The sequence below is a fragment of the Schistocerca piceifrons genome, chromosome 5, assembly GCF_021461385.2.
Source record: "Schistocerca piceifrons isolate TAMUIC-IGC-003096 chromosome 5, iqSchPice1.1, whole genome shotgun sequence".
Taxonomy (NCBI): domain Eukaryota; kingdom Metazoa; phylum Arthropoda; class Insecta; order Orthoptera; family Acrididae; genus Schistocerca; species Schistocerca piceifrons.
Genome location: NC_060142.1, coordinates 402,441,161 through 402,467,100, shown reverse-complemented (window position 1 = coordinate 402,467,100; position 25,940 = coordinate 402,441,161). Strand labels below are relative to the sequence as shown.

General features: G+C 41.9%; 1 protein-coding gene across 1 annotated transcript in view; it reads right to left on the bottom strand.

Annotated features, from left to right (window-relative positions):
- LOC124798449 (sex peptide receptor) overlaps nt 1–25,940 on the bottom strand; it is a 527,798-nt gene that overhangs the window by 351,223 nt on the left and 150,635 nt on the right. Inside the window, exon 2 of the mRNA XM_047261868.1 lies at nt 7,395–7,435. The gene's annotated coding sequence lies outside the window, so the exon portion shown is untranslated. The remainder of the gene's footprint in view (nt 1–7,394; nt 7,436–25,940) is intronic.

Genomic DNA, 25,940 nt, shown 5'->3' with positions numbered 1-25,940 from the left:
CCTTGACAGTGACCATTCTAGTTCTCGATAACACGGTTGGTTGATCTAGAATCTTTTACTTAAAGACAAGATTATTTTGAATTAGTATTTTGGAACGTACTATGTCGAAGTTCAGAGTGTAAAGTTACATAGCATTGTGTGTGTGAACATACGCTGTCCGTTTCGATTTCAGTATTAACTGCACACCATAAACGACTAAGCTATTCAACAGTTCTGTCGTTTGTCCTACGAAATTTACTTTTAGGCAGTGATGTTTCATTCCGTCGGTTCCTCTGCTGTCAGAGTAACCCCATTCCAGTTTTCTTCGTGCGTACGTATCAATGTTGCGCCCACTCTTGTTTTCCGGCCGCGCATGATTAGCCGTGCGGTCTGAGGCGCTGCAGTCATAAACTGAGCGGCTGATCCCGGCGGAGGTTCGAGTCCTCCCTCGGGCATGGCTGTGAGTGTTTGTCCTTAGGATAATTTAGGTAAAGTAGTGTGTAAGCTTAGGGACTGATGACCCTAGCAGTTAAGTCCCATAAGATTTCACACACATTTGAACATTTTCTTTTGTTTTCCTTGTATTTCAATGATGTGGTATTTCTCCTCTTGTAAATATTATTTCTCTGCGTGCGACCTGCAGCTATATCCAAGTGCAAAACCTAAAGATAACGCTGCGACCGCACAGGTGAAAGATTATGAACCTCATGGATTAGCATCTCAACCTGGTAGAAAAGACTATTGCCAATGCGAGAAGACTACCGCTTGCCTCTATGGCCCAAAAAATTTTGGAACATACTTTTCCAGGACGCGTAACCTAAACTTCTGCAATCATTCGTTCATCGTTGCTGAATCGTGATCGGTAAGATGACATATACAGCCTCTGAGAGGTCTTGCGTTTAAACACCTCTGGTCTCAAAATCTGGTTTTACGGTTGCTTATTTTTAGGTGTGCGCCAGCGCGACAGTAATTAATTACGAGAGTTCAGGCGTGGTCAATCGAGAAATTGGGTCGGAGGAAGCATTCGAAATAAAACAACCATGTAGTGAACTGAATTTCTGTTTGCGTATCGGAAGGAAATTAAACAGTAATTTGCAACTAGCGAACGTCGTCCGGAACTGAAGCATTCGTGATAGTCATAGTTTTATTCAAATCCTGTGTCATGATTTTGTAGCTGTCATGCAATAACATCCTTCAACAAAGTTTATTACAAAATAATGGCAGCATCTCAATCCGTAGTGTATAATGAACTTCACCCAGCCGATCATCAAACAATAGTAATGGTGGAACAATCTATAATCGACGAGAAAACGAAGTGAGCAGGGGAAAAGAGCCTCACAACTTCATCAATTGCGTTGCAATACAACACGGGAAGAGTAATAAGAAAACGAGATTATTAGAACTAACGATGAATGCTTGTGTGCGTTACATCTGCAACATCCGTGTATGTGACCATGTCAGCGCTTCAGATGTTTAAGGCTGATTGCGTTTCTACCACACGCTACGTCTCCTTCACTGGCTACTCGTTGCGCACGCACCCCAGATCCTCGCATAGGAGATTAAGTACCGGTCATCCCGTCATAGTCGACGCCCTAAGTCTCACTTTTCTATCATTCTAGCCATACCTAGCCATAAAAAATTTGCAAACTTATTTTCTGCTATACTTGCTTTGTAACTGAAACCGCCTTTCCTTGCAGCAACTTAATTTATTTTTCCCAGATGCGTTTCGACTTTTTCTTGTTCTAAGGCATCTTCGGTGGCTTCTATAACGATACAGTTATGTTACTTTTAGGTTAGCAAACAATTCTCATAAGATCGGCAGATCTGTTCTTTTAACACCGGAATCTAGTGAACTGAGACGGATCTGACAGCGCCAGGTAACATGCACTTGGTAGTATACAGTCAGGTATCGACAAGCTGACACTTAACCTTGCTTTTTGGGATACGTTTTTAACTGAGTGACCGAAAGTCACATCTGAAGATGTCGTCTATGAGGCTAGATGCGGCATTCAGAACATATGTAGACACAATATTGGAACAGTATGTTTCAGAGAGCTGATGTTAGTCGGCAGAAGACACTTGAACAGTACGTAAAGCAGATGGCAAAAGAATTCTTAATTTCGAAATCAGTAGTGTCTACAGTGTATCTTTAGTGTCGCAGACAGAATGTTTTCACATACGTAACTACCGCAAGGGGACGTAGGATATCTGCAGAGCTGTATGGGAAGACCGACAACCTACTGTGACTCGGATCTCTGTCAGCTCAGATGAGGGCTGTCCGTTTCTGCCATCATTGTGCGGAGACGAACGTAGCTCATAGGCTACACCATCTCCCATCACCCGTTTCCCGACTGTCTGACATGGAGCTAACGGCTGGCGTGTCTCCGCGAACACCGTCATGTCCTTCGTAACGGCGGATGGGTATAGAATGGTCTGATAGATCCCGATTTCAGTTACAGCGAGTTGACAGGCGCATTGTAATGCTGCATGTGTCTCATGAAGATATGCATTCGAGAGCCAATAATGTCTTGTCCAGCAGGCCGGAGTGGCCGTGCCGTTCTAGGCGCTACAGTCTGGAGCCGAGCGACCGCTACGGTCGCAGGTTCGAATCCTGCCTCGGGCATGGATGTGTGTGATGTCCTTAGGTTCGTTAGGTTTAAGTAGTTCTAACTTCTAGGCGACTGATGACCTCAGAAGTTAAGTCGCATAGTGCCCAGAACCATTTGAACCATTTGTCTTGTCCAGGCAGGAGGCGGCTCATTTATGGTGTAAGATGTCCTTTGGTCTTTCTACTGGAAGTAACATGCATAAGTGAATATATTTCTATTGGTGACTGAGGATGATGCACTGAATAACATTACATCAGTATTTACTTCATTTGCAGTCTAATAATTATAGCAATTAGGAGAAGGATTTTCAGTATCTCCAAGTATGTGTGATAAGAAAAAAATTAAATGATCGTGTTGTATTGTTGGCCAGGAAACCCCAACCAGAGAAGTACCGCAGCCTGGTTGCACGTCTTATTTCAGGTGACGCTCCACTATGCGACTTGCGTGTCAGTGATGATGAAGACAATAAAACACCCAGTCGACAGAGAAAATCTCCAACCCGCCGGGAACTGGACCCGGCCACGCTGCATTGTATGTAAACAGGTTACCATTTCGCTAACTTTATGATTTGACTTTATTACAATATGGGATACAACTTTCGCTATAATCCATGGACTTCATGAAGTCACTTTGGTTCTCACCACGAGTAGACAATGCCTCTCAGTTTGAAAGTTGCTCTGAGTGCAACGTCCTCTGAAGCCATTGAGATAATTTGATGTAATATGGCTCAATTTTTTGTCTATAATGCGTAACGGTGCGTAAGCGACATCAGTTCGACTGCCCAGGAAATGATTTTCATTGGTCTTTTAAAAAGACAACTATTATAAGCAATCATAGGAGGTGGAAGGCAGTGGTGAAAGGCCCGTGATGGCGTTTATAACCAGAAAGGTACTCTCCTCAGTTTGTTTCTTAGCTAAGCAAGGACGTCCGGATAACATGGTTCTTCACGGGTGGTTAGTTGTTAACAAACTCTCAGCAAAGATTTGTGTCATCAGAAAGCTTGGACATGCATATTCTTGTGTGTGCAATAAAACTCAAACGCTCGCTACATGTGTGAAAGGAAACCACTAGAAAATAAATTGACCATGTCAAGGAAAATCCTAATAGTTCCGGCGAATTACAAACTGTTGCCGTCGAATCTGGCTAGTGATCCCTCATCCCGCTCAAGAAATTCTATAAAGGACAATGGAAAAATCCTAATGATGGAGGAAAACGAAATCAAATTCGTCCTCCCAGAAACTAAATTAAAACCATAAAATCTATACACACAAATGTGAGCTACGTAATGTCATTTATAACAGTGTCATTCTACAGAGATTACCTACACTATGAAGCGAAACGACTCACTGGAATCAAAACAAAAATTTTTTATCCTGTCCCCTCGAAATGACGATGCACTCAGCACGCCGTCAGACCTCGACAAACTGACTCAGAAAAATTCTAAAGCTGTGGCTTGAGTGGGGACGGAGGACAGGCAATAGCCAACACTGCAGTGCAGGGTTTTGCGCAATCGGTTGGATGCTGTAAAAGCCAGCACGAATTTCTCAAGACTCCCTTCAGTTTAGTGTACAAAATTTGAACAAGAGTTCGGTGGAAATTTCCTCAGCTTCCCTATTATTGTGCCTGACCAAACACACGAAGTAGTTTTTAAAAAGACTAAATTCAACAGTCAATCCCACGGCTCAACAATAAGAAACAAGAAAGCTACTCTGATTTTACTTCCAGTGATGAACACATTCATACCGCAGCCCTGTCCGTGGTTAGAACTAAGGATAAGAGGTCCATAGCACGCTGATATAAAGTGGAAAGGAAATAAAATCAACAAAATTGGTTCCACAGGCATGACTGTACCGTCAGCAAGTAACGGAAATGCACTCTTCTGAAATCAATGAAGACAAATTAATCATTACCAGAAATTAATTTCATTAAATTTAGGACTAGAGGCCTTTCAATAAAATCAGTTGTGATCACATGGCTGCAATCAAGCCCTATTGTCCATGACCAGTGAGAGACGTACTTTACACAGACATTGACGCTGATCTTCTGGATCCCCTTCTGACGATAGACTACCCTGACGAGATGGCCTTTTCCAGCATGACAATGCCTCAATTCGCCGTCCTTTTGTAGCAAGCAGGTGGTTTGATGAACATTCCCGAGAATTCTCAACAACGTCTTGGCCACCTACATCACCCGAACTGAACTCAGTCGACCATTTATGGGATGTTTTCGATACCCATATAGACTACGTGAACGCAACACGAAAGACAGAGGAACAATAGTTGGTAACACTGTAAGACTCGTGGATCAAGTATCTACAGGTTCCCCAGAACGATTTCAAGATCATGAAGGTTCCATGCCTCGACGCGTTACTCCAATTTCAGGTCTCGAGGAAAAAAAAATCCTCTGGGTGACTAGATTTAGCTCTGCATACGGCGATTTGAACAACGGTCTCCCCAGATGCGAGTTCAGTGTCTTAACTGTAGCGATGCCGCTTTCATTTTGTATTTAATAAGCCATTCGTTACCCCAACTAATGCTGTAAATGGTACATTTTATGCAAGGATATTAACTGAGTGTCAATAAGTGATCAGTCAATAAGAAGACAAGAGTATTCTTTAATGATAGCTATATACTTAGTTTTCTATAGACATGTACCATCATAATTTATCGCTGCGTTATTATCCGATTACTGTCAACTGCTTCGACGATGATATTGCATGTAGCTTACGACAGCCTGTTTTAGACGTTCCCAAACGTCAGTCATGTATCCCTATTTCATTATTTCTTGGATCCTACAACTCAAAGACTCTTCCCCAAAGCGGTGTGTGCAGATTAAATTGAAAATCTGCCTCTTCTTGGGACAGAACTGAGTTGAAAGCTGCAAAAAGTTTTTTCTTGTAAAAAATTACTTAGTATCTTTCTTGTGGTCCTACGAATAAATACGTCCATTGCCAGACATCGCTGAAAAAGAATCTCCCCGCCTGAAAACCTGAAAGCAGTTCTGAGTTTTCTGCATGTGGTTTCCTAGCCACGCCTTCCCATTTCTTAGTAATATGATTTTCAAATGGGCAAAACTTTGCTGTACGTGACTAACAACATTGAAGGTACCGGCATTCGAGATGTGTTTGTTTCTATTTGCGCTTTCATTTGCTTCGAGAAGCAGCTTTAGCCGCATTCTGAACGACACAGTTTTGTAGGCAAACCTATTGAGCAATGGCTGTGGGCTATAATCTCGGCTCATTTGCAATTACATAAACCCATTCCTTCCTACTGTTCATCTAGAAAAGAAAATCTTTACTCTGTGCGCAGACTACACATTAGGAGACCCACACCGACCAATGAGATAACTAACACGCACAACATGCGGCCAAGCAGTTGAGAATTAAGTACTAGGACTACCATTTACAGAAAACATTTTAGCAAGCCAGAATAATCTGAGAAGATCTGCCACTGTGTACACGTCTGTCCCTGTAATTCCATATTTCCAGAAACGCGACATTTCGTGTGCCTGTAACACCGTGTCACAAATGGATTTTGCATATTTCCTCGTTCTGTCTTACGTAAAACAAACTACGTACGTCGCGAGAGCTTTGTTTTCACTCTGTGGTAGTATGCATTTCTCAAACATAAGAACTGTTTGCTTTTGGCATGTAATGACACACGTAATTCTCGATGGGAAACAGACATTAAGAACCAAAAATATTCGCAACTATCCGATGATCAAGTAATAACTCGTTTCATTTGATTTTGTTGTTGAAGCAACAATTAGAAGCACTAAATGATGTCGAGGATGAAAATTTCTAGCTTCAAACGTTAATTAAAATCACTCCACTGAACTAACTGGTTTTATTTCGTCTAATTTCATATAGAAGTAAAATTACATTAAAGCTTTTCATTTTAACACTGTTATTTATGTTTGACATGGAATCTTCTCGAATTTACTTATGCAGCAATATGCTACAATGGTTGTTTCAATCACCGTCCGTTCAACTTAGAAAATAGCGGTTGCATTCATTATGCAGCACCTTTGGGTGTGTACTAAAGAAGCAGTTTTGTGCAGCAATAACTTACCAGCTTCATCAGTCCTGCAACGAATAAATTCAACGCTGCATGCCTTTACGTGTAGGGTTTTCATTAATTAAGAAATTAAAAAAACGTGCCGCTCAATAGTAAACATTGTGGGTTTCGTGTTATCTAGATTGCGATTGTAAATAATGAATTAAACCTTATGGCACTTTTCTGTCCAGAACTTAATACTTAGGATTGTACATTATTAAGTTACATGAAAATAGTTTCCTCATCACTGCTAGACATAGTTGAATTATGACAGCTCATCTTTTCTGTACCCGATTATAGTGTTCGAACATGAACACATTTGTTTCACCGCGATTATGGATATTATACCCGTTGACAAATGTACATCATGACTGCTCAGCTTCAGGTTGAACTGATATTTTGTGTGACACTTATTTCACAACCAGTTAAGCCCTTTCATGTCTGTTCACGTGTTTATATTTTCAGCACTATGTTTCTGATTCTACTAACACTGTACTATGTATTACGCTCCATCGAATGTGATTTTTTAAAAAAATGAAATAATAAAAAAGCTATATTTTGTGTCTAAAACACGTATGTCTTTTCGTCTATGTTTACAAAGAAAAGTGAAAGTAATACATGAAAAATCAGAGGTCTTGTAAAATTTGAAGGTTGAAAAGCAAACTATGATCAATTCTGCTAGTTCAACAAGTATTTGTAAAATGTACGTTAGTCGTAGAGAGAAATAGGATTTACCATGAGTTGTACTTACATAGGCTAATAGGGGTGATCTCATTCTGCGCAGACGACTCTCTGTGAACAAAATAAAAGAGGCCTCGGTAATAATTACACTTTGATCATTTTCATAGTACAGTATTCAAAAATAATCTACTGTTGACTTTTTGTGGGTAAAAAAATATTTGAATGTTGCTAATCATAGTGTAAGCTGCTGTATATAAATTGCAGTAGTGTGCAGGAAAAAGCCTTTTTGCACATTGCACGTTAGTGTTTAATTTTATTTATCCATGCACACTCGTTTCTCCTTCTTAAAAAGCCATCTTTAGTGGGTGTCCTGGACTACTGTGTCTTTCTTCGGGATAGTATAATGGTTATACATTTAAAAACAGTTCATGGAAGTTTTTTATAATTTAATATAAAGGCACTTACAGTAATGCGTGTGATTCATTATTTAAAACGTTGCAGCTTTCCCTCGTGTGGAAAACCGCTTGAAAGTTATTAATTTTCCATGTTGCATCTGTGGTTTCACCTATCATTTTCGGTGTCTAGAGTGTCACTTGTAAGTGTAGCCAACTTTCTGATATTTACTTCCACTTCTTTAAGTGACGGTATGTGTGTTGACGTAAGGGTGCATGTGTGTGTATTTTGATATCTTCCATTGCAAAGCTCATTGATCTGGTTGGATCCTATATTTGGAACAACCTTTGCACTATGCACTATTTCGAAAGGGGGCCATTCTTCCATTATTGCGCCCTTTCGCCTAAAAAGAGAACGTCAACGAAATAAAAAATACTAGAAATGTTATCAAGTGTCGTTACTGAGTACAAGTCTGTTGACAATGTTGTTGTTGGCGCTGAGGCCCTACAGTTACCAATGGAGGTACTAAACTCGGTTGATGTCGCTGGTCTGATGCCGTATCGCCGTTTACTCAAAGTGGGAGCACCAACCACGTTCTTTCAAAATCTTGATGGAGGAAAACTTTGCAACGGAGCACGCCCGTGTGTTACGAAGACGCTGGCCAATGTGACTGAGGCTGCCACATATCAAAAACGAAAGAGGGTTAAACAATGTACATCGCGCGAATGCCGCGTTTTGGAATACACCTCCCATTGACTTTCCGGAGAAAGCAATTTCCCGTACGACCTGCACTTTCAATTACTTTAAACAGGACACAGGGCAGTCTATTACATAGTATGAAGTGGATTTGTCATACCCATGATTCTGCCACGGACATCTACACGTAGTTTGCTCACCCCAGAAATTATGCATCCTAGCGCCTGGATGTATAAAGAAAAGTATTTTTTACAATTCAGTTAAATAGTCAGTTGTGTATATTGCGTGCTACTTTCCTTAATGGGGATCATGTAACTGCCGCTGCGTATGTGCTCTTCAATATATGTACTTCTCTGTGTGAATACAGAGGGGTCCAGGAAACTGAAGACACTCATTCACAGTTGACATCTTTCGAACAAAATGACATCGTTGCAATTTTGCGTGGTAAGATAGTCCATTGTTTTCTCAACAGATCTTTGGACGTGGTATTCAGCAGATGCCAGTGCAGCAACGAATGAGGTAAATTTGTCCTTTGAGCTACTAAAAACCATATTTAGATGCTACTACAGGAACGAAAGCATGATAGAGGTGCAATGATAATCGCATAATGTGTACGGAGCTCAGCCACTAACGCGTGCAACAATTTGTCTTATTCAGGATAAATTTTTGGGTTATCTAGTCTGACGAGTTGCAATTGAGAGTGGGTTGTACTGTAAGCCGCCACTCCTGAAATTCCTGACTATTGCCCTTGGCCAGTGCTAGCGGTTGGGTGTCGTGAATGGATCAGCTGATTGATCCAAGGACTTTCGTATCGTTATTGGGTCTTAGTTAATATTTATTCCTTGTCCTAGAGTTGTTCCATGGCGAGCGAAGAAATGTAAGAAAATCGATATGTGACCGGAATTTGTTGCGAGACAGAATAACGAGAGGACCTGTATGAAGTGTGTGCAATGAAACAGCCAATGTTAGCCGCCATGGTGTATAAATTGTGTTTTTTGAGATTCACAAGCGATATGTAACGTTAATGTGGAGTTTAGTAATTACCATAATAAAGTCGGGTCATTTCAAAGGTAATTTTGCGAATTTATTTTTGATCAAAAGATTTTGTGATAAATTTTAATGCACGACAAGCTTGTACAGGACTTGGTGGTCGATGTTTGCTGTACAAACTGCTTCAGTAACGCCGTCAAAAGCATAGAGAAAGTTTTTTGTGCTGAAACGAGCTCATTTCACTCGCAGACAATCATCGAATGACCAAATGTGAATGGCAGTATCCCAATTCGAGAAGATCCTATAGAAGTTTTCTCTCTCTTACATTTCAAGAATTTTACGGGCGACCGTAGGAGGCGGCAGCTGCTTCTACCCCACGAGAGTAACTGGTCTACGTGTACGAAATTACATATGCTTTGGGAGTAGTCGACGCCGCTTTTTCCTTCACAGACATACAAACAAAGATACTACACACACTAGTTCAATACCAACGAGTTTAAAATTACCAGCTTAAAAACATTAATTTCTTCTTTTGAGCCATAATATTATACTTCATAAGCTGCAAACATCGATTTCACCTGCCGTCCGAGAGTTGTTTGGAACTGGAAGGTTCTTCTGCACGGAGAGACGGAGGAGGAATACATGAACATAGAGCACGAGAGTACGAAGTGTGTGCAATATATATGTTGAACACGGACATGGGCGACGACGTGGGGATGTATATTAAGAAAGACCAGCTAATATTACAAGAAATGAATCACATATATAAACCAAAAGCAGGCAAAATAGTCCTATTAATTGACCAAGTGAATAGGGCTGGTATACAAAGTGCTTGTTTAGTCATATTCACGTTGTCAGTTAATAGCGCTTTATCTCCCATTGTTTCGTATATATGATTAGTTTATTGTAAAATTAGAAAATTATCTGGTTTTTCTTATTATATATGCGTAATGTATGGACACATACACACACACACACACACACACACACACACACACACACACACACACACAAAGTCTTACAACAAGAGAGAAAATGCAAATATCAGAATGTTGGCAACACTTACAAATATAAATGTCACGCTGAACACCGAAAATGGCAGTTGAAACGTATTGTTACGAAATCTTAATGATTATTATCTTATCCATGTTCAGCAACTTATATATGACGAAATAATAAGCAACCAGCTGCATAAAGGAAATTTAATTGCTTTACCACTTTGGACACTTAGTGCCCTTCTTCAGTGCGATATCATATCAACAATAAGATGCATACAGCAAAATGCCACGGTCAGTGGTTCATAATGTCTGCATAAAATTACTATCAGTGATTACACGAAAGGTCTAGGCTTTCAACAGGTCTTCCACATGTGGGAAAGCTGTATGGTTTTCAAATAATGAACGAGAGGAATTAAGTATGTACCTTTAATTTTCATTTGAAAAACCTTCTACGATTCATTTTTTAAATTTTTAACCATTATTTGTCAAAGAAAAAGTCATGTAATATTCTAGGGCTTCACTAAAGAGGCCTAATTAGAATGGTCTTTTTGAGACCACAAATAATATAAAAATTAATGTGCAACATGAACAAAGCGTTTTTCTTGGAAACTACTACAGTTTGTTAGTATTACATGTGAACTCAGTGGAAGATACTAGAGCATTCTACAATTGATTGTCATTAAAGGAAATCTCATTGATTCTGAATAAAACTATAAAGTTGTTTACGTCGCTTTTTAAAAATGGTTCAAATGGCTCTGAGCGCTATGGGACTTAACTTCTGAGGTCATCAGTTCAAATGGTTCATATAGCTCTGAGCGCTATGGGACTTAACATCAGTCCCCTAGAACTTAGAACTACTTAAACCTAACTAACCTAAGGACATCACACACATCCATGCTCGAGGCAGGATTCGAACCTGCGACCGTAGCGGCCGCTCGGCTCCAGACTGTAGCGCCTAGAACCGCACGGCCGCTTCGGCAGGCGTCGCTTTTTATGTTAATACTGTCACCTCGAATAATTCTCGTACGTTCATATTACCAAAAGCACATACGTACTCCACAAAAAGCTCTAAAGTGCCTGTGAGATCGTAATTTCATACAGAAGTTTTCACGGTCCGCTCCTCTTACGCAACTGTATTAGAGTTTATTAATCTACACATTACGGTTTCTGCGAGATTGGTCCTAAAAACCTGTTTCCATGATTCTCACAGTATGCTTTAAAGTAAAATATGGAGCCTTCCGTCAGAGACCTGCCAGCCTAGAGTTTCGGGATTGCCGTTAAACTCTTCCGTGATGTAGACTTGTCTGCGAGTATTCGATCGACACTTCTCTGTACATACGCAGTGTCCTACTCCCCTCCAACTGAGTGTGGATTCAAAAAAATTGAAAAACATTCCAGTATGGACTGTAGAGGTGTGTTGCTAACTACTATTGCGGACGGACCGCAGGTTTCACAGTAACACAAAAGCCGGCAGTTAGGTTGACGTCATCTTTCTATTTCCAATCTGTGCGCATAGCTTCACTAAGAGAGCTGTATGGCATGTGTGACTAGTTGTGATTCGTCCATTCGTTAATGAAAGGCTTGTACATTTTTACGTTTCAGTACCTTTACATTCAGGTCTATATCTACATGACTACTCAGCAGTTCACACTTAAGTGCTCAGCAGAAGTTTCTAGACCCCTTAAGACGATCTCCCGTCCGATCCATTCTTTAATAGCACTTGGGAAAAATTAACACCTAAATGTTTCTGTGCGAGCTCTGATTCCTCAGGTTTCATTACTGTGGTCGTTTTTACATATGTAGGTGGGCGTAAAACAAAGCTCTTTCACATTCGGAGGAGAAATTTAGTTGATAAAATGATTTGGAATGGTCTCGCTGTGGCTTTAAAGGCCTTTGTTTTAAAGACTGCCACCCCAACTCTCGTACCATGCGTGGCACTCTCTCATTTCGCTGCCTTCTTTCAACTGTTTGGATGACGTCTGTCAATATCACGCTTTAAAGATACGAGGGATCTTTAATAGTGGCAACTATTTATTAACAGGTCGTACAAAATAGATACGTGTTTAAAAGCTTTACTGACCTTCAAAGTAGTCACCAGCATTGTGTATAATTCGTGGCCGTGGGTCTCCTGGGATAGTTGCATTCCTATGTTGATGAATCCTGCCTTCCAGAATGACGACGTCACCCAAGGAAAGCCACGGAAATATTCCCCAGATTAAAACGCTCCCTCCTCCGGCCTGGACACTTTTGATGAGTTTCCGAAGATTGTTGCAGGGTATTTGCTTTCAGAAGTCCGCCCGCTTAGTTGGGTGGTAACATGGTCGTCTCCCATTCAAGCGGGACCTGGTTCGATTCACGGCCGTGTTGAAGATTTTCTCTCCTCGTGGACTGGGTGCTTTGCTGTCATCATCATTTCATCCTCATCACCGGCGCACAAGTCGCCCAATGTGGCGTCGAATGAAATAAGACTTTAACTTGGCGGCCGAACTTCCCGTACTGGGGCCTCCCGGTCAACGACACCATACGCTAATTTCCTTTTTTGCTTTCAGAAATTTCAAAAGAATGGTTCAAATGGCTCTGAGCACTATGGGACTTAACTTCTGAGGTTATCAGTCCCCTAGAACTTAGAACTACTTAATCCTAACTAACCTAAGGACATCACACACATCCACGCCCGAGGCAGGATTCGAACCTGCGACCGTAGCGATTGCGCGGTTCCAGACTGTAGCGCCTAGAACCGCTCGACCGCCCCGGCCGGCTGAGAAATTTCATCCGGACACACCAATGGAAATGTCATCTGGAAATTTCGCGAAAGTGAACGTCCATTTGCGGTACTGGAGTGCAAATTGCAGCATTAGTCGCTGCCGAACAGCAGTCAGCATGGATGCATGAACCAGGCGCCTACTGCGGACGCCCAGTCGCCGTAACGTTCAAGTAATGGTCGTTAAGGGAACACTCTTCGTAACCCCTTTGTTCATCTGGCCCGTCAGCTACTCAACAGCTGCAGGTCTCTTTCCCGTACACAATTCCACAGCTGTTGTTCAGCCCAGTCAGATATGGCCCGTGGCGCACCACAACTGACTCGGCGTCGGTTTTGAGTAGCCCTATTCTGTCACGCATACTGTACTTCAACCACAGCGGCATGCGAATAGTTTGCAAATTTCACAGTTTCGAAAATTCATCCATCTTTGGCCCAAAATCCATTAAATGTAAATGCCGTGTGACTAGGTCCTCCCGTGGGCTAGACCGTTCGCCACTTGCGACTCGTTGATTTGACGCCACTTCGGCGACTTGGGCGTCGATGAGGTTGCAATAATGATGATGAGGACAACACAACACCCGCTCCCTGAGCGGAGAAAACCTCCGACCCACCCGGTAATCGAACCCGGGCCCTTAGGTCTGACAGTCTGTCACCCTGACCACTCAGCTACCGGGGACGGACCCAAAATCCATTGATCGTGTCCTTTTGGGCGTCAGATAAATCGTTTCGTTTCCGCAATACGACAAAGACTGCACCGTTTTCCATGTGTCCCCCACACGATTTACACACCCTCCATTGCTAGTACTGTCACCTGCCGCCTGTGAGTGGTTATTGCACGTTGACGAACTTAGTCGGTTGTCACATTAAAGTGACTGGGCCGTGTAGCTGCACTAAGTGCATAGTAAACTGTTAATGTTCACGCAGAAATTTATAGAAAACGATAAGAGACCTTCTGATCCTAGAACAAACATCGCTGTCTACAGTGCTGTGTTGGACTGGGTACAGCACGACCGGTTTATGGCACAGAGGCGTATTCCAAGCGCCACCCTGCAGTTTAACTGTGCACACGGATACTTATAATAATGGCGTAGTGTGTAGGATGGCTCTTTCACTCAGTCTTGCTACGTTTTCATGTGCCAAGGACAGGGGGTCACACTCTGCAAGTCTCCATCATTCCTCAAATGTATGATGACGCGCTTTTGCGTTTCAGTTATTCTAATGCTCTAAGAGTGTGCGGGAAGTGGGAGTCGTCACTTGGGGGAAACGATATATTTCATGGTAAAGCAATTCTATTCATATCAGTTCTTTTAATGCTCTAAGTGTGTACGCGAAGTGCGAGTCGTCACTCGGAGGAAACGATATATTTCATGGTAAAGTAATTCCATTCATTTTACAGGGTAACTGAAACTTTAATTTAATTTATTGCTGGTCCACTAGCAATTTATACTAATAATGAGTGAAATTTATTGTTACTACTGGAAGCTAATCTAAATCGCAAATAATAACAGCATTAGACACAAGAAATTTAGCACGTTGCTAAAGGCTTTCTGAAAGAAGCGCAAGAACAATTTAAAGAGGGACGACCACATAAAACTGACCGCAGGTAAGGCAGACAACAGAGATCCATTAGAAGAATCCCCAAGAGCTGTAGTCCACCCACAAGGAGGTAGCTTACAAAACCCTCAATTGACCAATAGCCGAATATCGGTCGTAAGTTTTGGGTACGTACGAGATACAATTGATCGAGAAAATAGAAAGTAGAGAGGCGCGTTTCGGCACAAGTATACGTAATAAGGGTGAAAGCATAACGCCCCTTCAACTCCAGTGGCAGACGCTACAAAAGAGGCGTTGTGCATCATGGTGTGGTTTCCGGTTAAAATTCCCACAGCGAATGTTCCTAGAAGACTTAACTGACATATTGCTTCCTTCTTCGTATGTACCTCGAAATGATCATGAAGGTAAAATTAGAAAGATTCGAGACCACAGAGAAGCTTACCAACATAACTGACATATTGCTTCCTTCTTCGTATGTACATCGAAATGATTATAAAGGTAAAATTAGAAATATTCGAGACCACACAGAAGCTTACCAACAATCGTTCCTCTCACAGACCTTTCGCGACTGGAGCAGCAAAGTGGGAGGTGACATTTGTACAATAAGTACTCTCCACTACACACCATAACGCTGCTTGCGGAGTATTGATGTAGATGTAACTGTAGATGTATTAAATGTTACTTCCTGAAGAGCCTGTGTTAAAACTGGCTGGGGGCAAGAAAGTAAGATTTATGCGCAGTGGATATTGGTAATGTCAATTCAGTGTGACGCTCATGTTCCTATGCGTAATATACGCTTGATGGCTCATAGAAGTGTTATAACAGTGTGTGCCGTGCGCCCGCGTTTAATTTTGCGTAATTCCCGCGGATCTGCAATGCCTCTGGCCGCGAGGGCGCATGGAGCATCATTGCCGCCGGCAGAGGGCAGCCGGAGGAGAAGGTCATTAACGGCTGCGGCGATCTGGAGAAAAGGAGAGAGTGACACGGGCGGCGAAGAGTGCAAGTGAGGTGGCATGTTGTTGTGGCCAAGCGTCTGCCGTGGTCCATTGGCAAGAGTGGTGCCTTTGCCCACTGCGGGTTTTGGCTGGGCCGAGTGTTGTTCGGAGCAGTGAACATTGCTCGTTAAAAGCTACTTCGGCAGGACGCTCAATGTTCGGCGTGTCCTTTGCTATTGAAGTGGGAAGCAGTTTGGGTCCATTGTGGTGCCGGGTTGGAGTCCGGTTCTTACCCTTGCGAGTACTGGACGTGCCGTCGTCTGCTGGATGATACCCGTGGGTTTCCGACTACGAGTAATCTTCCTCACATCCTTCTCTGTGCTCTCCAAGCAAGCGATTTTACCAAATCACGGTCTGCAGGTCACTTCGTGTCGCGGGGTGACTATTTTGACTCCGTATCCTGGTTTCCTTATTAATGAAGGTTTTGTCTGGTACTACTTGGGATTAGTTCTGTCAATGTGGGTGGGCATGTGGCTGTCATTATTCCAAACTGATTTTAGAATCTAAGGGTACAGAATGCAGATGTACTTCTTATGACTTAATTGTACTTTATAGTCAGTGAAGATTGTTTAGTCTAGCTACTTTATTTCTGAGGCATGTCTATAATTATTTGTTGGCTAGTATCACGAACCCGAGCTGTTTACTAAATTGTTTGCATCTACAAAAAGAAGGAAAAAAAGTCCCTCAGTAATCAGATCAAAGTTTCCTGCAGAACGTTCATACTTTTCTGCATTTGTAGTATGTTTTATTTTTAGTAAATAATTGAGTTGTCTCTGTGTTACAGAATAGGTGGTTGTATCTCTTGGTAACTGTGGTCTACTTGAAGTGGTCTGTGTACCATGACTGAAATCTTTAATGAAGGTTTCTAGTACTGTGATAGCGCCAACCGCCGTCCTGTGTTAGTAGAGAAGGAGGAATTATTGCTACTGGCGTTGCCTCTACCACCGCCTCTATCATCATAAATTTGAACCACATTTGTCAGTCGTTTTGGCTACTCCAAAGGTAATGCGATTTTGATAATTACTGGCAATAGCCATTACTGCCCGTAGCCAGTCACTCATATTTGTGACGTATTCATTTGATCATATATTTTGCTATTTATATTGTATTTTTACCTTATTTAATATTATTTACTAAATGGAAGTGATTGTATGCACTTCAGTCCGGAACCGCGTGACTGGTACGTTCGCAGGTTCGAATCCTGCCTCGGGCATGGATGTGTGTGATGTCCTTAGGTTAGTTACGTTTAAGTATTTCTAAGTTCTAGGGGACTTATGATCTCAGATGTTGAGACCCATAGTGCTCAGAGCCATTTGATTGTATGCTGTAGACGTTTTGAGGTGTTTGCTACCAGTTGCGTTATTGAAATTGAGTCTTTTCACTTCTGGAGGCGATTAGTTAGTGTTATACATAGATTTTTGTTGTTTAAAAAATAAATTCATTAGTGTTTTTAGAAACATTAATAAATTCACTATGACTCAGTACCTTGTCATTCAACACCAGCTCTATACTGCATTTCTCAATGAATAATAATTGTATTGTAACGTAGTATGTGCACATTTTCTTGAAGTGCTCGAGGTCGTTTGTTAAGAAGTAATTATATTTTCAGTCGAGAAGAGATTTCATTGTTTCTCGTTCTTACTTGAAGTATATGTAAATACAAAATATGATTAAATACAATGCATTACCCAGCAAAGATGCAAACATCGCAATCGCAAATATCTACAATATGCTGGTAAACGGACTACTGGAATTGTTCTGTTATCTCGTAAACAGAATCTCATCAGACCTTGTAGTGGCCGTCGGGGTGAGACACGAGGGAAGCTTGTCCGAGACACGTAATACATAGCCTCTGATCGTGTTTAGCTGTACGACACGTGAGGTATTTAAGCTCAAGGACTGTACAGGGTACAGTCTTTCCATGCACAACGAAATCAGAGGCGCCCCATCAGTAGGTCCCCATGCAGCCGGGGAAATTGGCCGCTGTTAGTGTTCATAGGAAGTGGTATACTGATTATGAGCATTACAGCAGTCACTAGTTAAATACCGAACAGCAACGCCTGGAGAACAGCCATAATACCCAGTACCACGTCCTCGTTATAGCGTACATCAGCTATCACTCACTTGCGACACCTCTGGTAACCGTACGTCACATACTACAGTTATTGAGATCATCGAAGGATCACAACAGAATTGTACAGACGTGTGGAGGACGTAAGAATACTTGCGCCATTTGTTTTTACGTGAGCTATACATGGCTGCGAGGCATGTATTATCCCAGTTTTTATATGTCGACCTCCATGCAGCTGTTTCCTATATGGCTACTTATCGTTTATGTTGTATGTATTTCTTGAGGTTTTAAATACCCGACATCCTTGACACCTAATATTATAACCATTAATGCTCATGTACGAAACAGTTTGTTGTTACCGCTCGGTGTAATGCTTTAGAAAATTTTATTATGTCCTATATTTTCGTTTTCATTCCTATTTCGTTATGTACTTATGTTTTGCTTGCACCATCCCACTAACATAATCTCGCGAGGGTTTGAGTTCCTGCCCTAACTTACGATACCTTTTATTATTCCTATTTTAACGCACGTTTCCAAAGTTTTTCCTTCACTTGTTTTATATGAGTAACTTGGATGAAAGTTTGACTTGATGTAACTGCTCTAGAGTTCTAATTCTCACCTATCTTGCGAGGGTTTGAGTTCTTGTCCTATTTTATGATTGCGTTTATTACTTCTCTTTTACTATATCTTTTTAATTTTTTTCCTTCATTCGTTTATTTGTGTAATTTTTGTGAAGGTTTGAATTTATGTAACTATTCTGGAATTTCCATGCTGTTTCTCTGTCAGTTTACAAGTGTGTCCCTTTTTTCCGGGTATTTTTATATAATCGTTAATTTCTGTTCTTCGTTCATTTTATGATTCACTCTTTTTACCTTTTGTAAATCTTCAATTTTGCATACTATATTTCTTAAAAAAAGAAACACTGATTATCTCCTTGTGGTGCAAGTTTTTTTTTCATCACGACTTCTCTGGTGCCTTAAACTGTCTTTCCAGTTAGTGTGTTTCGCTAGTCAGTGTGCCATTAGAGCTTTCTGTGTTAGTTACAGGTACTGTCGTTATACATCTGATCACCAAGACATTTTATTTTAACGAGATATGTAGTTTCAAACCCGCCAGGTTAGCCGAGAACGGTAATGCGCTGCTTCCTGGACTGGGGTAGGCCCGCCGGCCCTGAATCGAATCCGCCCGGCGGCTTAACGATGGAGGCCGGTGTGCCAGCCAGCCTGGATGTGGTTTTCAGGCAGTTTGCCTCATCCCACTAGGTGAATACGGGGCTGGGCACCACGTCCCACCTCGCAGACATCTGAACATATTCGCACAATTCCATGGATTATACTAAACGCAGACAGCTGGGGTTACACTAATTCCGTCCGTGGGGGTACGGGGTGGCGGCAGGAAGGGCATCCGGCCACCCCTTCAATTAACCTTGCCAAATCCGCTTAACCATGCCGACCCTGCGTCATTGCGGGGAAAAGCAAGCAAAAGAAATAAAGAAAGACTTGTAGTTTCATACCCCTGTACATTATTTCTGCAGTTACATTTGCTTTAATTTGCTGTGTATTTCTGGACTGCAGACAATCTGATGATGGTTTCTACTTGAAACGCGCTAAACAAAGTTATCGGTTTATCAGTTGTTGGTGTGTTATTTCGTGACGAATACAGCGTTTGTGCTGGATTCCAACTGGTGTAGGATAGGTCATCAACGTCGACAATCAGTTTTAGTCAGAGATAAGCAACGAAACAGAAATTTCCCTGTCTATTAACCTTGCCAAGTCCGCTTAACTATGCCGACCCTGCGTCATTGCGGGAAAAAGCAAGCTAAAGAAATAAAGAAAGACTTGTAGTTTCATGCCCTTGTACATTATATCTGCAGTTACATTTGCTTTAATTTGCTGTGTATTTCTGGACTGCAGACAATCTGATGATGGTTTCTACTTGAAACGCGCTAAACAAAGTTATCGGTTTATCAGTTGTTGGTGTGTTATTTCGTGACGAATACAGCGTTTGTGCTGGATTCCAACTGGTGTAGGATAGGTCATCAACGTCGACAATCAGTTTTAGTCAGAGATAAGCAACGAAACAGAAATTTCCCTGTCTATTAACCTTGCCAAGTCCGCTTAACTATGCCGACCCTGCGTCATTGCGGGAAAAAGCAAGCTAAAGAAATAAAGAAAGACTTGTAGTTTCATGCCCTTGTACATTATATCTGCAGTTACATTTGCTTTAATTTGCTGTGTATTTCTGGACTGCAGACAATCTGATGATGGTTTCTACTTGAAACGCGCTAAACAAAGTTATCGGTTTATCAGTTGTTGGTGTGTTATTTCGTGACGAATACAGCGTTCGTGCTGGATCCCAACTGGTGTAGGATAGGTCATCAACGTCGACAATCAGTTTTAGTCAGAGATAAGCAACGAAACAGAAATTTCCCTGTCTATTAACCTTGCCAAGTCCGCTTAACTACGCCGACCCTGCGTCATTGCGGGAAAAAGCAAGCTAAAGAAATAAAGAAAGACTTGTAGTTTCATGCCCTTGTACATTATATCTGCAGTTACATTTGCTTTAATTTGCTGTGTATTTCTGGACTGCAGACAATCTGATGATGGTTTCTACTTGAAACGCGCTAAACAAAGTTATCGGTTTATCAGTTGTTGGTGTGTTATTTCGTGACGAATACAGCGTTTGTGCTGGATTCCAACTGGTGTAGGATAGGTGATCAACGTCGACAATCAGTTTTAGTCAGAGACAAGCAACGAAACGGAAATTTCCCTGTCTATAGGATGGTGGTGGCGCTCAGCACAGCGTCGAATGAGCCTCAGAGGCCGTGGTGCGAGGCCACCCACGCCGCTGCTTAGCACTCCATTACGATAGCGCGCCGGCCGCCGGTGTGAGGCGGGCCGGACAGTCGCCTGTGTTCCGGCCACCCATCGGCGGCCCTCGGCGCCCCCGCCTTCTTTATCTCGCAATGTAATTTCGGAGCGAGGCGCGTGGGCGGCCTCGCCGGCGCAGGCAGAGGGGCGATAACAGGAGGCCGCCTTTTGCGGGCACGGCTTCAGTTTGCAGAAAAGAGCAGCTGCCGACCGGTGTAGTTAGGGTCGGCGCGGAAGCTGGCGCCTTAATTTCCTGAGGCCGGAACGGGCAGCGCCGAGCAGCGCCGAGCTGCGCCTCGCCCATTCTCCCTGGAACGGTCTGGCCGTCTATACTCCCCTCACCCCCCCCCCCCCCCCACCCTCACCTACACCCCCACCTCCGCCGCAGCGAGTGGCCGGCAGGCACTTGCGGGGCTTTCCACTCAAACCGCCCCAACCACGCCTCAGCATCCGCCAGGCCACGGCAGAAGCCTAACTGCCTGGCGGCTCGCTCCAGTGCGTGCCTGCCTGTTTACACCGTGCCGCAGTAGTGCAGGATAAGGCGAGACGCGCTATTTGATATAGGACACTTGTTGTCTATCAAGCTGGGAAAGCATTTCAAACAGGTTTAGAGGGGCCACCTAAGCAATGCGAAGCCACCTAAGCAAGCGAATGCACGCCACATGAGTTTTTGGAAGGTTCCCTGCCATCTTACAACGCCAGCGTATTCGGTTTTAACTGATTATTCTCGAGTTGAGAAATTAGAAGTAGCGCTCTGTTTTACTTGGCAAAACTCTCTAAAGCCACGATCGCATAAATATTTCTTTACTTTCAATAACCGGCTTCGGCAGAGATTGCTGTCATCTTCAGGTCTTTAAAAGTTTTGAGAAAATTGGATGATTTATCGTCTTTGTCCGTCTCAGTCACACTGATACAAAATTTTCGTTGTATTGGTTATCGGTTTCAGGCTGGCACGCCGGCTCTCAGACAACACAGCTTCTTATTACTCCTAACTCTTCATACAATATCGTGCCAAAAGGCACGAACAGGTTCTGTACAGAAAGGTATACTATCGGAAACAAGTAAACAAGTATCCTCACTGATAGCAGCCTACCCGTGGCAGCATGCCACAAATAATGGAGTTCATTTTTTTTTTTCCTTTTTCCTTGAGGACTTGAAGATAGAGTGAAGCCTGTCGAAACCGGCTGCTGAAAATGAAGAAATATTTAAGCGATCTTGATTTTAGGAATTTTTTAACGATATTAACTGTTTAAAGCTCCCATGTTTTGTTCCACAAAGCGTATTAACCCTCACGATACCAAGATCCCGGGGGAGAGTGGTAGAGGTGGGGGGGGCGGGGGGGGGGGGGGGAGGGGGAGGACGTGTACTTTATGCTTTTACTTCTGAAAATATATTTTCCTTTTTAAAATTTTGAAAATATATTTATTATCTTAACGATTTCTTATCCCAGGTTCCGTAAGGGTTTTCAGTTTTTCTGTGAAACGTTACCCATAAAGCCTGATTGGTAAATGTGACTTTTGACAAACAAATGCAGTATAAATGTTTTCGAGTTCAGGTCCCTACTTACACAGCTAGGTAAAAAGTATGCTGTGAATAAAATTCAGCGATATTGAAGGAAATCCGTATATTTTTTAATTTTTTTTCTTATGGTCATGAAGTACTTTTTCTGTCTGTATACACGTAATGGAAAATGCATCGGTACTGATAAGATTGCGGTACAAGATATTTTAAGGTTGTGCAACCATTTACAGCTCAGTACCTGTTTAAAAACTATGTTGTTAATAAAGGTTAGCAACAATAAACGAAATTTTATTTTTTTGTGGTGGGCGTGAAGAACCCCCCCCCCCCAACCCTTGTAGTACGCATTGCAGAAAATATATTGATATCACTATGCTCAACCGCTTTCTGACCGAGGTATGAGAACTGTACCAAAAGATTTTGTATTTGGGGAGAATATTACCAAACTAAAAACAGACTGTTGCTGCAGTTCTCAATATGTGGGCTGTACCCCCCCCCACCCCCCGGGCAATGTGTAACAGTACATGTGGAGAGGGCGCGTGACTTATCGAAAGGACAAAACATATGGCTTCAAAAATTGATCAATATACTGAAAGGAAAGGGACGCAGAATACGAGGTGTTGCTGTAAAATAACGCGACTGATGATATCACAGAGTAAGTACGTATGCGTCGAATGTGAACGACCAAAAGGGTGTGGCCGTGGACTTTGTTCGAGTAACACCTGTTAGCGGAGAAATGGTAAGTATAATAACAGAGCAACCATATGTCTTCAAGTTTCACATGGAACTTGGAAAAACTGCTACTAAAACCGATCTGTTACTAATAGAAGTGCATGGCGAAGACTATCAAGTTCGCGAATTTTTGAGAGTTCAAGCGTCTCCATGATCGCTGAGAAGATGTTGAAGGTCATTCACGCCCGGGACGCGCTTCAACAACATTATAAACGTTCTAGGCGACTGATCACCTCAGAAGTTAACTCACATAGTGCTCAGAGCCATTTAAATCATTTTATAGACACTGAAATACTAACAATAATGTCCTTTCACGTAATCAGGGACCGTGCTTTTCGGTGACGATATGGAAAACACGGCGGTACACAAGTCTGTCGCTGTTTTCGGTCTTCTGTGGGCAGAGATGTTTAAGTATCACAGCCAGTTTCCTGCGCTACGAACGAGGTACAAAGACATTCATATAGGACGATAGCGCATGAATTCAAGCCCGTGCTGTTTAGTGACTCTATAAAGTAAAGAGTCCTTTGAAACCCATCTGGCTGGAGAGCGTTAAATATGCCTTGTTCTCACACTTAGAAAACACGAACATTTGTGTAAATAGAACTTCAAATTTAGTTGTTTCTAACAGTGTAAAATTAAAAGTTCAGTATTTTAGTTTGTCTGCCGTTCTTAGTACGAGAAACTCCGCCTCTATGCGTTCAGTTTATATCGAATTGTCACCGTAATTAATCTTTGCATAAGATTTACAAATGTATTATTTCTTTCGTTACCTTCAGGGGAATGTTTAAACTACTAATTCTCACGAAATAAGAAGTATCAAAACAACACCTAGTAAGCAGGAGGAATAAAGGGCGAGACGATATTCTTAAAATCGAGCGGTGCTCATACGCTGTAGTTTAGGTGGCTTTTATTTCTCGACGTGACAGACCACAGGTGTTCTATACATAACTGTTCGTCTCTACGTTGCCTACACCACTGTGGTGTGTTGTAAACACTTATCGTTTACACCCTGTGCACTACAACTATACAACGTATACAGCAAAAAAGGGACAACAGTAGAATTCTGAAAGAAATAACAGAGGTATCGAGAAGTTAACCATTGGGGAAGCTTAAACTGGAGTACGACGCCACCTGGTTCAGAAACTTTTATCGTTAATGATAAAGGCCGCGAAGGCTTACAGACTTAGACAATACATCCCTAAGCGAGTACCCCGAGACACGAAACCAGAAACATTTTCACGTTGGGTATCTAACAGCCTCCAGGGGCCACAAAAACCCAAATATCAATAATTCATATAAAAAGTGACAGGATTTAAATATATAAAATGCTGAGATAATCAAGTCATTAACTGGCACAATCTTACGTGAAAGGTTCAACAGAGAGAGATAATTATTACAGGTGCTGACTGTATTTATGCCTTCGGACACAATAACTCAGTGCAAACAAGAACCCAGGCTGTATACTTTCCGTGTTTGAGAATGAGACCTCTCGCTAAGATGCAAAAAACTTTATGTATGATTTCACTACTTTACGAAACTCTTTATCGCTCACATAACCTACAAAACACTGCACGGAAAAAAACTTTATCCCTTATTACCTTTTCGCTGTCCAACCAGAAAACAAGCATCAGCATGCTTGACGTTCAAATTTATTTCGTCTTTACTATCAACTCTACTTGCAAGACATTTTGCTTATAGCATTTAATTTATCTGCAAAATTTTGTCATAGTACCGCTCATGGTTCACCAAATATGACTTCATAAATAATGAAATGCAGGGGAAACTAGATTTTGCTTAAAACGTAGCACAAATTACCCAGAATACACCCATTCGATGTATGATAATAAGACCAAAAGCAACTTTCAACAAACCTTAAGCATAATTTCAGACCTTTTCGAAACTTTATTTCACCTGGATGCTTAATATCAAATACACACTGACTCACTTCTGCGGTAATCAAAAGTTTGAAGCTGTTATATAAATGGTACGATGGCCTACAGAATAGTAATGCCTATGGGTTTTAATGTGAAAACTCTTAAAGCTTTTTCGATAAAGCAAACATTGTTAATATTCCATATCTTTATTCTTCATTTGCATGCATTTATTTCTCTACAGAGTCGCCCTGGCGATAAACACATCACTCCCAACGAGATACCGATACTGTTGACTGTTTGACTTTGTTGACCGAGCCACATCACATCTGCTTGTATCACTTCGTCACTATTAAAGTTTAGTCCTCGGAGGTGTTCTTTAAATTTTGGAAACAGATGAAAATCGGATGGGGCCAAATCGGGACTATAAGTAGGATGATCGATGACAGTCGGCCCAAAAAGTCGGCTTGTTTCAGATGTTGCAGCACTCGTGTGTGGTCTGGCATTTTAAAGCTGAAGGAGAGGATACTCCCTATATGGATAAACTATTCGACATTGGAATTCGAATACAGCACGCTGTTTCTCACGCACCAAATTAGTTGCGTTACTCAAGGCCACGTTACACGCTTCTAGCGTTAGAGGGCTGCAACTGTGTAGACATGAACGGTAGAAACGTAAAAAAATTATTAACGTTTGTATTATTTAATTGAGAATTTTCGCATAAAAAAATTTCGAATGTGCACTTCACAGCACGCCCTAGTAGCTCGGTTGTTTAAAGATTTGGGGGTTTACTGACATAGAACTATACAACGTACTTCTGAGAGTTTCAGTGGATGATACAGTAATGATAACACAAATAATAATTATAAATATAACGTCAATGGACAAGATTTTAGTCATCTCCTTAAAAAATCATCAGTAGTTAGGTGAGATATACATGATATGGAACTGGTACCAGGCTGTCATGTAAGTCTCCGCCGATGACCGATGACGTAAACCACGGCAATTGATTAATTATGTGTATGTACCACTAGATGAAGTAGATTACAGAGGTAACGTGGGTCGGCCTTCAGGGTGGTAAGTAGGAGCTGTTGTTTCTTCACGTGCCCCTGACCACACAGTGAAAGAAGTGGCCCAATGTGTGTGTCAACGAGTACTGAGAATCGT